Below are 14,976 nucleotides of genomic sequence, written 5' to 3' on the forward strand. Positions count from 1 at the left end.
TTGTTAAGAAGAAAATAATTTTCTTCTCCTTTAGCAGTTATGAGGCCATGTTTTGGAATCAGACAGGCCTGGAGTCAGACCCTCATTTTGCCATTTACCATCTGCACAACTTTGGCGGAACTGGCCTCTAGAAGTGTCAGTCTTCTCATCCAGGAAAAATGGGACAGGGACTCTTACACCTCCCAGAGTGGCTATGAGAATTAAATTGAGAGAGTGAATACAGTCAGCCCTCGGTATCCGCAGGGGATTGGTCCCAGGACCCCCTTCAGGTAACGAAATCCATGGATGCTCAAGTCCCCTATACCAAACGGCGCAGTACGGCTAGCCTGCCGTATCCACAGAGATGGAGGGCCAGCGACCGTGTAAACTAAACCTGGAGGCTGGTACACAGTAAGTAAATGGAAGCTATTTTATTAACAGCATTATTTTTATTATTCTCCTTTAGAAATTTCAAACAGGATATATCACAGCACAGAGGAACTCTGAGTGTAAATCCCTTCTTAGCTTCTCGGCAACATTCAAGACCCATTGTCCCCTCCTTGGGAAGAGCCAGAAGGGCTTGGGAGGAGATCTTCTCCCCAAGTCAGGCTAAAGCAGTGCCCAGGCACTCACTCCACATTCCTGCAACCCACCCCACTCCCTGGCCCTGGTTTCCCTCCTAAACAGGGAATTACCTTCCCTAATCCTATTGCTTTCAAAGGGGGGTCCATGTATCACCACGTTTTATAATACCACGTAAAGACTTTACGGACACCAAAGCATTCATCAGACCCCTGAAGGAAAAACATTTACCAAAGCTTTGTTCAGGCGGAGTTCAGAAGAGCAGATCCTTTACACACAGAAAGCACTGCCCACCACCGCTGTCCCCCCGACCTCCTCAGGGGTTCCTGCTTATTCATATTCTCTTCCTACAGGCCACGGATGCCGATCGTCCCTTTCTCCAAATTTAAGGGTGAATGCTCTTCGTAAAGTACCCAGAGATATTTGATACCTAACATAATGACAGCAAGTTGTGCGTGTGTATAAAATAGTCAATAGGACAGTTATTATTCCTGTACGGAGGTATAAAAATGAGTCAGTATAATTCTCTTCAGCAAATCAATTATTAAGCACTCATTCATTTGGGTACGTTTTATTGAACAATTATTGTGTGTTAGATGCTGAGGAGGATACTAATACTAATCAGGCATGGAAGAAACTTCTGGATGCTGACAGCCTAATAAGAAAGCCGGCGCAGGTAGAACGCATGTATAGGTATATATTTATATGTGTACTAATATGTATATATGAGTACGAGGAATAGACAGTAATGCCAGAAGAAAGGTTCAGATAAAGTATTACGGGAGTTCAGACAGGGGACACATTCACTCCAGCTGAGGCCTGCCCTCACCACCCTACTTACTATCACAACCTGCTCAACCCTCACACTTCTCATCTGCCTCTTCCTGCTTTCCCAAGGTACTTATCCCCTTGTAGTATACCATACAAGTTATTTATTTATTGTTTTTTATCTGTCACCCCCACTAGGATGTAATCTCTCTCCATAAAGGCGGAGATTATTGTCTGTTTTGATATATCCCAAGTACCTAGAATAGAGCCTGGCAGATAGTAAGCACTAAATAAGTTCCCCTAAATGAAAGACAGACAGAACAAGTGTGAGAAACAGCCGTGCGTCCATCCATTCATGGAATAAGCATCTACTGAGTATCTTCTCTATGCCCAGCATTATGCTAGGCCCTGGAGATGTAAAGAAAGGACACTTTCCTACCCCTCTAACGGCTGGCAACCTGGACAGAGGGCAAGAGCTTCCTGTTTAGATAAACAGTGTGAGCAAAGGCTCCAGAGACAGAAGTTTTAAAGCAGGTGCAAAGCGGCGTGTGATGGGGACGTCCTGGGAATAAAGCTGAAGAGTCACCGTGGGCACCAAGTCCGGGGAGTGAGAACCCCTGACGAAGCAGTCCATGCTGACAGCTGAACCCTCACAATCCTCAGCGATATAAGCTCTATTTTTAAATAACTCCCTTCGATACAGACATAAGACTCCATCAAAACCAAATAAATCAGACTTAATCCGAGAGGCGAAGTTCAGTCCTTACAGCCTGTGTATTTTTCAGGCTTCATGCTTTGCCTGTCTTTAAGTCACAGAGGAACGAGTTCACACATGCAGACACATACAGAACACACTCAGGCTGCTTCCGGCTTTGCACAGATTATTCCAGCCAAGGGAGGAGAAGGCCAGGTGAAGTGAATACACCTGCCTGGCTCTTTAATTGTCCAGCCACCTTGAGAGGAGTAAGGATTGCTTCTTCAAGCAGCACGTTTCTGGAAAGGTGTGGGCTGCAGCTCCAAGACACCATCCGACTCCCCCCACCTCAGGCCTGAGTACAACCAGCCATCAGGATCACTTGCTGGGCCTTCTGAGGGCCGAGCTCAGAGCCAGGCACAGGGGAAAGTCAGAAAAGAAGTAGAAGAGAGAGTCTGAAAAGCTCACGTCTGACCCCAAAGAGGGAGAAAGGAGATGCTACGAAAATAGATGCTTATAGCATAATTAGATTGGATGGCTGTACTGAGCTCTGGGAAAAAAATAGCATATAAAAATAATTCTGTTAGATGCTGACTCTCTCCTATATATAGCAAACACAAATAATCATCCATTTCCCCAGTTCACCTGTTTTCTGAGTTCCTGTTTTTAAATGTTGCATTTTCTTAAAAGCTCACCTCACAAGCAAAAGTTCTAGCGGCAGTCACAGAGGAATGTCCAGCCATCAAGGTGAGCTGGAGGTCCCTGCAGGGGGAGGGGAGATGGGAGAGGCGTTTTGCAGGAACTAGGTGATTCATCCACAGGCGCAGTCAGGCCACTTGGGCAAAATCAGAAGCATGCATTCCAAATGCTGGTGCTACTGGGCTCCCAGTGCTGTTCCCTGGGACCCCAGAGCACTCTCCGAACGTTCCTGCCCCTCACCCCCTGCACCTGCTCTGGAGTTCTTTAACAGCATCACTATAAAATGCCCGGGATCAACGGTGGGAAGAAACTACCTACATGATGTGGTATACAGTCATCTGAAGAACACAAATCTCCAGGTAATCATGTGGTCCCAGGTTTGACATGCTGTCCAGGGTGCCTTTCCCTGTGTGTCCAAGTGTGACTGAAAAACCCCAGTCTCTCTTCCTCTGAGCAGCTCAGCCAAAGAAATGAGCCCCCAACACACATCAGCACGGCTGACCGGGCTGTGGTTAGGAATGCATGGAGGGAGGGGCCGGGCAGATGTGAGAGATCACTCTTCTGACGGACAACAAAGTGCTAAGAGACTTCCAAGCCGAGTCTTGTCAGGAAATGCAACCTGGTGTTAAGCCTTGTAATTCTACCCAAGAAGCCTCATTTCCCATTTCTTTTTAATTGTTTCCTCCCTCTGTCCATGGGAACGGTTTAAGTCACTCTGATGCCCCATTAACAGCCTATTGGATGACAACAGACCAGAAAGAGAAGACATTCCAGAAATAGGAAACCACCGTGAAAAATGCCTGCTTAGAGTTTCATCAAGTCTCGGGTAGCAGGACCACTCCCTGGTCATTGAATTGTTCGGAATGTAAGGGGCTCTGAAATAGCAGTGGAATATATTTCTGGTGGCCTTCCGGCTGCTCCAGACAGGGCGTGTGGGTCGGGTCATCCGTATCCAGCAACGCCTTGAGTGCCTGCACCGTGTTAGGCATTGACCATTGCTAAGAGCTGATATCTGGTGGACACTTACAGGCCAGATACTGGGCAAGTGCTTCCTTAGGATACATTATCTAATTTAATCCTCCCAAATATCTATAAGCATCTTTCCATCATGACGCCCAATTTATGATCAAGATAATGACGGCACTGAAAGGTTAAGTAATTTTCCCAAGATCACAGAGCTGAATCCTGGAAGAAGCCAGGATGGAGCCCAGTTCATGCTCCAGCTTTAACTGCTACACTCCACAGCCCCTAAGAAAGATGCCCAAGGAAGATTGTGCAACCCACCCTGAAAGTCTGTTCCAGGCTTTGCCCTCAGAAAGTCCCTTAGAGTGAATTCAAGTGTCTCCTACTTCCCTTACAGTGTATTTCCTCCTGCTCAGCTGGAGAAGAATGAGGCAGGGACAGCTTCTGAGAAGCGTGAGGAAGGAGGGGGCAGTCCCCGGCGGCACTCTCCCCCCAGCAGAGCCCTATTTACATCCTGGTTGAGGCCCCAACTCCTTCCCACACTGGGAGAGCTCAGGCTCACTTGCCTGCCGATAAGTCAGAATTCTGCCTCTGTTGCAACACTTCCGGCATTTTGTCAAGCTGACCCCGCTCCCGGCAAAGGACGCACTGTGCTTTTGTGTCCATTTAGATAAGAGGCTCTTAGGCCGACAGTGTTTTCCCCACTTTGGAACCTCCACCAACCTGGGGGTTCAGTTCTGCTCAGCACTGGCTAATACCACAACCTTAAGCAGCTCTCTAGGTCAATGCAACAGGCCTGAAACACAAGATGCTGAGTTCTACAGCACCGTCCACTTGTTCCCTAGGTCTGGGACGGGGCCCAAGAATTTGCATTTCTACCAAGTTCCCAGGGGATGCCGATGCTCCTGGGCTAGGGACCCTGCTGTCTCCCGAATTGCTTTACAGAATTCTTGGTGCAGCGGTAGCACCAGCACACCATTCCTATACATCCCAGCTCCAAACACAATTCCGGTACAACGTGATATTTAAAATCTCAGGAGCGGGCTTCCCTGGTGGCACGGTGGTTGAGAATCTGCCTGCCAATGCAGGGGACACGGGTTCGAGCCCTGGTCTGGGAAGATCCCACATGCCGCGGAGCGACTAGGCCCGTGAGCCACAATTACTGAGCCTGCGCGTCTGGAGCCTGTGCTCCGCAACAAGAGAGGCCGCGATAGTGAGAGGCGCGCGCACCACGATGAAGAGTGGCCCCTGCTTGCCGCAACTAGAGAAAGCCCTCGCACAGAAACGAAGACCCAACACAGCCAAAAATAAAAATAAATAATGAAATTAATTAAAAAAAAAAAAATCTCAGGAGCACAGATAGGTGTGTGAGCTAAGAGGTAGAGGGAGTGGAGAAATGAGGACATTGACCCCAGGCTGAACGGCCACTTACGAATAAACCTCTCAAGGCCTGTGGAGGATGGAATAAAGAGTGAGCTGAAAGGGTTTTCGGAGAAAGCCTTGCTTACAGCCGGGCTTTCCACCTCCTTGCTAAGAGTACCAGAGTTGGTCGGCAAAGCCAGCCCTGCCCAGCCCAGCCCAGCGCCTTCTCTACTTCCTCAGGAGGGAGTCAATTGACCTTCCAGCCACAGCTCAGTGGCTGCATTTGCATTCTCTTGCCCAGGCAAGAAGGGACGGATGGATGGTCTCCCTGCCTTGCCCTGCCAGCTCATTAGCATCCTTCACTGATGTCTTGGTTGGACTCTGGATTTCAGGATAAATCACTGAAAGGAAGGGATCTTGCCTCTCATCTGCAACCACTGACCCTTCTGAAAAGCCTGTAGGTCAGGACCTAGAAAATAGAGCAGGGGCCTGACACAGTCCCACCCAGGGACTCAACCTTCTCTTGTCTTATGCAAGGGGACGTTGCTCCCTCGGAATGGAAATCCCTTTCTCCTTGGCCTCTTGGTGAACTCCTAGTCTTCCTTCAAAACTCACCTCAGGCCTTTTGTCTGTGGGAAGCAATCCCTCCGCACAAGGTAGAGTCTGTCATCCCTTCCCCTTTGCCTTGGCTGTGCTGCGTTACAGGCTCCCATGTTGTTTACAAGTCTGAGTGACGGGAGGGGAATTACTAGCCTCTAAGTATTTCCAGCCTGGCTTCTCTCTCCTTATCAGCTAAAAAGGCTCTTCCCACTTGGTTTCCATCTCTCTCTTTCTCTCTCTCTCTGGGCATAGTGATCTCTCTTCCAGGATTCTTCTTTTCTGTGATGTAGAATCAAAGCTGGGGGAGAAAACTGAAGAGACAGAGGGAAGAGGTGTTTAGAAGAGATGAGAGGTGTGTGGACTAGGGCTAGGAAGATATTTTCTCTAAGATAGAAAAGGAAAAATTGTATAGATCAGGACAGTTTTCAGGAGTCTTTTAAAGAAAGAGTGCCAGGGCAGGCTCAGGGTGTGAGGAAGTGGATTAGAAAAGGGAAGAGGTCGTATTGAGGGTAGCTCTGGATGTCCATGAGGATTCTAGTTACCAAGTTTGAAAGTACAAGTAAGGGACTTAAATTACTCTGAAGTATCTTTTGCTGGCTGGGACCCTGTCTCTCTGATGCTGCTCTGGGACTGGACCACATGAGTTATGCTTTCATTGGGTTACGTCCTTGGGCTTCTCCCATCTTTCACTTTGCTGTTCCCAGTGTCTGGCACAGAGCCGGTGCATAAGAGACGCTCAGAAAAGTTTAGCTTTTTTCCTCCCTTCTTTCCTTCTGTCAACCCCGAGCAACCCATCAGGCTGAAATGATGGCAGAATGGAGCAGGAGCTGACAGGGCAGCTCGGGGGAGAGAGGCAAATAAAACATCCCACTAAGTCTCCCTGGACAGAGCGAGAACCAGCTGCATATTGCTGATCTTGGCTGGGAGCCCACCATTTACCAGCCCCCTCTGGGCCTCTGGGGTATGGCTAATTAAAGACATGGTTACTCATTTCATTCCCAAGTTGCTATTTAAGGAAGTAGAATCATGCCATTCCTATAAGGCCTCTGACCCTACCCTAGAGGCAAACAATGCCGGGGCTTGTCCGAGTGGCTGTAAGTACAGAGCTGTTGGGAGAGACTGGGAGGGGGTGGAGGAGGGAGGAGACAGGAGGCCCTGCCGCTGGGCCAGCTGCTGGATTATCCCTCCTTCGATGCCCTCCTCTCTCCCTCCCCATAAGTGGCCGGGATCTAGTGACAACCGCTCCCTGAGCCCCCTCAGGGCAACTCCTGTGTTTTCTGGACACACTCAGAGTCACACAGCTGACTCAGAGAAAAACACTAACAATCTCATTTTGGATTTCAGCAGCAACTTGGAACATTTGGGATTTTTCAGTTATTTTTTTTAAGAAGTAAAGAAAACATTGCTTTTAACCAACAGACTTACTGAGATCTGCTCTATGTCACGCCCAGTACTAAGCATTGGGAAGAATGAATAAAAATAAGTCCTGCCCTCAAAGAGTGTCCAGTCTGATAGATGAAAGAGATGCATAAACAAATAAATTACACTAACATGGAATAAGTGTAAAGGTAGAGTTTTGTACTAGGCACACTTCAGAGAACGTGGTGATAACCTGTAATTGGTAGGGAAAGAAAGGTGTGTGGAGAGGGGGTGGGGGTGGGGAGATCTGAGGTGGGTTTTGAAGTGCAAATAGGAGTTCATCAGGTAACCTAGCAAGGGAAGAACATCCCTAGCAGGGGATATTCAAAGTCATTTAAATCATGGAGAAACAGGTTGAACCCACTAGTTTCAACGGGTCTCAAACTTTCCTAACAAATAACTCATACAGAAGATTAGAGTGAATGGAAGGTCTCAATTTGTTATTGAGAAATAATTGACATACAGCATCATATTAGTTTCAAGCAGCATGAAATTTCTTAGACTTTTTAAAAAATTTTTTAAGCTGCGCAAATTATGCATTATGGTTTATGGCTCATGTTTCAACATTAAAATAAGGTTTTCAATTTCTAGTAAGATTATTTAACTTTCCAAACATACATTGTCAAGTAAACTTGATCCTCTATGAAAGGGGGAAGATCCACATTGACCCCTTGAGGGAGAGAAAGGCAGTTTGTACCAGCTTGAGAACTAGAAAGCCTTTAAAAGAGGGTTGGAGCAGAGCAACTCGGCCCGTGAGCCACAATTACTGAGCCTGCGCGTCTGGAGCCTGTGCTCAGCAGTGAGAGGCCCGCGCACCGCGATGAAGAGCGGCCCCCGCACCGCGATGAAGAGTGGCCCCCGCTTGCCACAACTAGAGAAAGCCCTCGCACAAAAACGAAGACCCAACACAGCCATACATACATACATACATAAAAAGAATGTAAGCAGACAAGAATAGCATTAAAAAAAAAAAAAAAAAAAAAGAGGGTTGGAAACCAGAGCTCTGTCTCTGAATGTACAAGCGATTTTTCACTCTCATATTTAGTTGTTGGCCGGGTTTGACCCCAGTTACAGTATTTTCCAAACACCCTTGGAGAAGTAAGTTTGGCCTGGTGCCTGATTAGCCGTCCTGGTTTTTGCAGGAATGGGACTGTTCTCCTCACCCTTGCTCAGGCCACCACCCTCTGGGCTGGAGTGTATGTGGTAGGGGTGTGGTGCCCCGGGAAAGAGATCACAGGCTAGGAAGGCAATGATTACCGCATGGAGAGTTCAGAACACAGGGGAAGATAATTCTACATTTGTGCTAGAACATTTCAAACAACAAATTTAACATTCCCATTTTCTTTCATGCTAGGGAACACTTGGCATTTCGTGCTCATTGTCAGGGGGGAGGCACAGTACAGCCTTTGAGAGGGTCCTGGGGGGCCCATCTTCACCCAGAGCACATGACGAGGCAGCTCACCAGTAACCATGTAACAACCCTTAATTTAATGATGCTGGGGGAAAGCTGAAGGGAGAAGATCTATTTTGTTTCAATACAAACCAGACTCTGCTGAGCCCTGGCACTGGAATAACAGTGTTGCTTCCTCCTTACAGCGGGTGATGTGAAATTAACCAGAAGGGTGCATTGGAGGATAAAGGACAGGAAGACAAGAGTGTCTGGACCCTACAAAGAACCTTCTATTCTTTACCCATTATTCTAATTTTTCTTCAATAAATCACTATAACTTATATGGACCCATGGAATTTTGTAATCAACTTGTTTTGTAGACAGGAGTCCCACCAGACAATATTTGCCCAGGCTCTGCACATGCTAGGGGCAATCCTGCTGGGCATCGTGTTTTGTCATTTTTTTCCAAAACTCCCCAGTTGATTCCAGTTTTGTCCCAGAGCCAAGTGTCCTTGTACCAAAGGCAAGCAGGTAGATGTCCATGACTCTGGTTTCAGCTGGCAATGTTGAAGTGCTCCAGGTGGGGTTACAGGACGAATTGTGTCGTCCCCCCACCAGAATTCATTTGTTGAGGTCCTAACCCCCAGTATTTCAGAATGTGGCCTTATTTGGGTATCGGGTCATTAAAGATATTAGTTAAGATGAAGCCAGACTAGAGCAGGCTGGGCCCCCTAATGCACTAGGACTGGTCCCCTTATAAACAGGGGGACTTTGGACACAGACACACACACACAGGGAGAGCATCATGTGAATACGAAGGCAGAGACCAGGGTGATGCAACTACAAACCAAGGAACGCCAAAGATTGCCAGCAAATCACCTGAAACAGATCCTCCCTCACTGTTCATAGAAGGACCCAACCCTGCTGACTCTTTGATCTTGGACTTCTAGCCTCCAAACCTGAGACAATAAATTTCTGTTGTGTATGCCACCCAGTTTGTAGTACTTTGTTATGGCAGCCCCAGCAAACTAATAGGGGGACGGTCCTCAAGTGAACCGAATGGAAGTTCAATAACAAAGGTTCAAAATGGATCGAAAGCAAAAACAAAAAACAAAAGCAGAATCTCTCCAGGTAATGAGAGAACTGGAAATCATTGTAAACTATCTGGAAACTCAGAGAACCAGTGTTTTGTTTTTTTTAATGCACTTAACTCTGCTGCAGGAAGCATCATAAATCTCCTCAGTGAACAGTCCCAATCTGCTGATAGCTGGTGAGAAAGTAACTGGCTTGTTTTGTATAAAAGCTCCTACACTTCCTTCACTGTCTTGTTCATTTCAGCCTGTCAGGCCAAGGAGAGATAATTGCATTAAATCACCTGGCAACTTTAATGCTCTGCTTTTTAGAATCAAAGAAGCCTTTCTCTTTAATCAATTAAAAACCTGAGGTCTCCCTGGCAAGTGGGAAAGCCTTAGAATTAGGGGTTGGCCAGGAGCTGGATTCAACAAGAGAATTTCTGCATACAAAAGGAAGCTTCTGGTGGGCCCTAATCAGGCCCCTTGCAGAGGAACCCACTTGGTGTCCCAGGGGGCCCCAGACAACCCTGCCCTGTCCATCTCCCACCAGATGCTGAGTCCTTTGAGGGAGAGGGCTGTGTCCCTCACCACAGGCCCTATTTTCATGACTGTGCCATTGAATTCTCCTATCCAGCCCCTTCCTGGGGCACCGAGATTGTTCTTCCTCACCTGATTCCCGTATAACAGAGACAAGGATCAACAGAGCTTGCAGCCTGCAGGATGCAGAGAGAGGGCAGGAAATGAGCATCTTAACAAGGCATTCGTGGCCATTTTCAGGGTCATGCAAGCCAGATAAAAAGATGATAAACAGACATTTAATTAGGGTCAGTGAAAGGAGAATGGGTGTTGAACTTAGAAATGAATTTTTGTTTTTGAAGATGTAAAAAGAACCTTGGAGTCCTTTTGTTCTTTTGACCCATGGAAATCATTCTCGAACTGAAAAGCCTGGGACTCACTCATCTTCCTGCATAAGATGTGAGCAGATCTAGGGAGCTTTAGATAAGGCTTTTAAAATAAATGCAAAAGAAAGAAACACATGTCTTCCATCCTGACAGCTCTTCTCTGGTCCCCTCCTACTCTAGGACTTTTCAGTGGGTAGACTTGGAGGAGGGGAAAAACATATTCAAATATGCAATTAATTGTTCAATCCCAAGTCAGTTTCATCTCCTAGCTCTTTAGCAGGTTGCCTGCCAAATCGACCACTATCCGCCACTGTTCCCTAGACCTGCCCTTGTTCACATATGTGAACACCTGGTACCATTGTAAGTTGAGCCCTGCTCCTCTACTGACTGCCTGGATCTCCACTGCTGAGAGGAAATTCGGCCTCGTGTAAAGAGCTTCCATAATAACATCTCAGATTTGAGTCCAGGTCCTTCCCTGGTGCAGGTTACTTGACTCTGTAGGACTTGGTTTCCTCTTCTAAGAATGGAGATGAAATGAGTGATTCGAGTGGCTTCACAATCTTCTTGTGAGGATCCAGCGGAAGACTAATAAACAAAGAGTGCTCCTGATATACTGTGTCAGGAGAATAATAAGTAAAGCAAGCTCCTGATGTGCTCCTAATAGATAATAAATAAAGTTCCTGGTGCGCTATAGTAGGTGCTCAAGAAAAGGGCCTCCATGCCACATTGTCTTCCCTGCAGCTGAGGCGCAGCTCTGACCCTTCTCCCCCTTCCATACGGACAGGGGTTGAGACCAGTGTTCTCTATTCCCCCTGCCCCGACCCCTCTGGAGGTGGCTCTGAGCCTAGGCTCCTGTGCTGTGCCTTCTGAGAAGGGAGCTAGTGTGGATAGAGAATGAAAAAGGCAGAGCACTAGCCCTTTCCATTTCCATTTCAGAGAATCAAACAAAGGAGACCCCGTGTGCTGGACTTTAGTTCCAATCAGGACACATGGGTTGAGTGCAGACCACACGTCGAGGCTATGCTTGGGCCTGAGGATGAAGAAATGAGTAAGACTTGGTCCCTCCTCCGGCCTCTCTAGATCTCCACGTGCCGCTGTTTAAGAACGCGAGACGTCTTTCAGTACATCCATTTCCTAACAAACTGTCACGATTCCATATTTTATTACACTACTTTGTTTTATTTTTATTTTAACAAAAAGATTTATGTGTGCCAAAGAAAAACACATTATTTTTTCCTCTCTCTTAATCCCTAAACCTCATTGACTTTTAAGATGGAATTAATTTCTAATGATATAAACAGGAAGTGACTTTCTTTTTAAGTTACTAAGTAAATAAAGCCAACCATGTTCTCACTGAGATAATTTGACAAAATAGTTTTTAAGTCCTGGAGAAGAACTTGTTCTCGAATTGACTAATTAAAACTCACTTAATCTAATAAAGTAGATTGTCTATGGACTCCCTATAATAGAGAAAATTTTATTAATTTGAGTTGAGCTACAATATGAATGTAGAGGAAATAAACTGCATTTTGTGAGGAGAACAAACATGCTATACGTGGAAACGTGGAAACTCTCACTTATCCACACCGGCTCCTCAACTGACCCCAACAGCTGTGTTTACAAAGAAGCCTCCACACGCCCTCCACCCCCTTTTTAAAAATTGTTTTATTTCATTACTTTTGAAAATTTTTATTTATTTATTTATTTATTTTTGGCTGTGTTGGGTCTTCGTTGCTGCGCGCGGGCTTTCTCTAGTTGTGGTGAGCGGGGGCTACTCTTCGTTGCAGTGCACGGCCTTCTCATTGCGGTGGCTTCTCGTTGCAGAGCACGGGCTCTAGGTGCACAGGCTTCAGTAGTTGTGGCTCACGGGCTCAGCAGTTGTGGCTCGTGGGCTTAGTTGCTCTGCTGCATGTGGGATCTTCCCGGACCAGGGATTGAACCCGTGTCCCCAGCATTGGCAGCACACGCCCCCTTTGACGGGGCACTGTCTTCTCCAGTTAGGAACTGGAAAGCCAAATCCCCTCATCGATGGCTGGTCATGTTTTTCCTCTGGGAAGACAGCATTTGCTTTCCTGCTCCTTTTTCCAGGTCAAAGTGATCTTGTTCTGACACTTCCTTTCTTGTGCAGCAGTTTCCCATTGAAAAGTGAGAGCATTCTGGCCAGCTGGCTTTGCCCGTGCCAGCTAAGGGAGATCAGGGTGGAGTGGGAGCTGGCACAGTCTGGTAGTCCTCCCACGTGGAGGACACGGCACAAAACTCTCCCTCCCAGGACCCCTAGCAGAGTGGCTGACACAAGAGTGGATCGTCATTGGGGTTATGGGGCCTCTAAGAACATGTTCCTCAGAAAGTCACATGTGTGTGTTATTTATGTATGTATCTGCAAAGATACAGCCATGACTCTCTCTACATGTTCAAGAAAGAAGCTTCAGCTGAGGCCAACAAACGTTTCCCTAGACCCTAGATGTCTCTAAGGAACTTGCTTTAATTAATAGATCAGAATAGTTTTTATTTAACATATCAAATAAATAGATGATAGATACATAGGTACATTGATTGACAGATAAATGGATGGATGGATAGATAGCTAGCTAGCTTTGGAAGTCAGATAGACCTAAGTTTATACCAATTATTGGCTGAGGAGCCAGTATTAAGTTTCCCTAAACCTAAATTTACTTGTCTATAAAATGGGTTCAATTACGTCTCCAGACAGTTTCAAGGCATAAATGAATGAGTGTATGTCAAGTGCTAATTAAAGTAACTGCCATAAAATAAGCTTCAATAAACAGGAGCCATTACCAATTTCGTTCTTATTGGAGAACAGTTAATTGGGGGCATCTCTGTGAGTTCAGGATTTCAGCTGCCGAGAGTCAGACTGGTTTCATGGGAAGGCTCTGATACACCTAGGTGTAAATGGATACTTTCTGCAACAATGCACAGCTTTAGCGGGGGCCAGTCACCTGGTGGTCAGATGTTTCCCAAGTCCTGAGGGTGAGACAGTTCTGAAGGGGAACCCAGCTTGGTTTCCTGGTTCAAAAATCACACCTGTGAAACTTGAGCCAGGTGGGAAGTTCTTCTGGTTGAGTCTGCTGAAGCAATGGTTTGTTATCAACTTATTTCTCTGGGTCACTCTGAGGTCATCTCCTTAATTAATTTAACGGCCAAGGGAGGTCACAAAACCTAGCTGCTCAGCCTTTGCCTAAAAGTCCATCACAGCAGCTCTCCTGTGTTCACTGAATACATACTTGGTGCCAGGCACCATGCAAACAGCCTTATGGCCATCAGTTTCTTTAATCCTCTAACAACCCTCCAGCGGGGCAGCTGCAATAATCCCCATTTATAGATGAAGAATCTCAGGCTTGCAAAGTCCAAGGTCACAGCTAGTAAGTGCTGGAGCCAACACTGCAGGTAAGTGAGGGAGCCCTTGCCACCTTCACAGAAAACCATTCATCCTGCTTCCCTTTCCCCTGTCACGTGTGTTGATATTGCATCTGAGAACAAAAGGAGGTTTAAAATTCCGATTTCTCTCACCTGCTAAAGAGCAGCACAGCCTGCTGTAATCAGGCTCTACCTTGCTCCAGGGTCTCTAGACGCTTCCTCCAGTCCTCTTCATATGGCATCTCTGTTTACCTCAGTCCCTGCTCAGGATTCTTTCTGGCCTTTCAAATAACAACTGGCAACAATTTAGCAACTAGTTTAAATCCCTTTAGTTTGGCTAAGATGCCCCTTTTCAGGGGGACCTGGTTGGAGCAAGAGTGCCACCTGCTGGAATACTTGGGTCACTGCCAACACACATTCCTTGGGCCCAGGTGGGCAGGCGGGGCGGCTGAAGCTTAGCAGAGAGGGAGTCGCAGTGCTCGTGCTGCCCAGACCCTTCCTGGGCAGCTGCGAGGAACAACTCGTGTCCAGGCACCAACTTGCTGAAACTCAAAGTCTTGCTCAAATACGAGTTTGGGACTTTCAGGGAGTCCATTTCTTGGCTCCAAAGCCTAGGGCTGGGATAAGGGTAAGGCAAGTGGGGCAGGGCCATGCAAATACAGGACTGCATCCCATCTTTGTTGAAAATTGTGAAGTTTTATTCATCATGGGTTTTTGCATTTATTTTGACCTCTTTTAAGTGCGTTAAAATATGACTTATCTTGGGCTTCCCTGGTGGCGCAGTGGTTAAGAATCCGCCTGCCAATGCAGGGGACATGGGTTCGAGCCCTGGTCCGGGGAGATCCCACATGCCGTGGAGCAACTAAGCCCGTGCGCCACAACTACTGAGCCTGCGCTCTAGAGCCCACGAGCCACAACTATTGAGCCTGTGAGCCACAACTACTGAAGCCCACGAGCCTAGAGCCTGTGATCTGCAATAAGAGAAGCCACTGCAATGAGAAGCCCGCGCACTGCAACGAAGAGTAGCCCCGCTCGCCACAACTAGAGAAAGCCCATGAGGAGCAATGAAGACCCAACGCAGCCAAAAATAAATAAAAATAAATAAATTAAAAAATATATATATGACATCTTGATTACTGAGTTGTGTGCACACTCTCCCTTATATTTTAC

This window comes from Balaenoptera borealis, assembly GCF_965194805.1.
Source record: "Balaenoptera borealis genome assembly, chromosome: 4".
NCBI classification, from domain to species: Eukaryota; Metazoa; Chordata; class Mammalia; order Artiodactyla; family Balaenopteridae; genus Balaenoptera; species Balaenoptera borealis.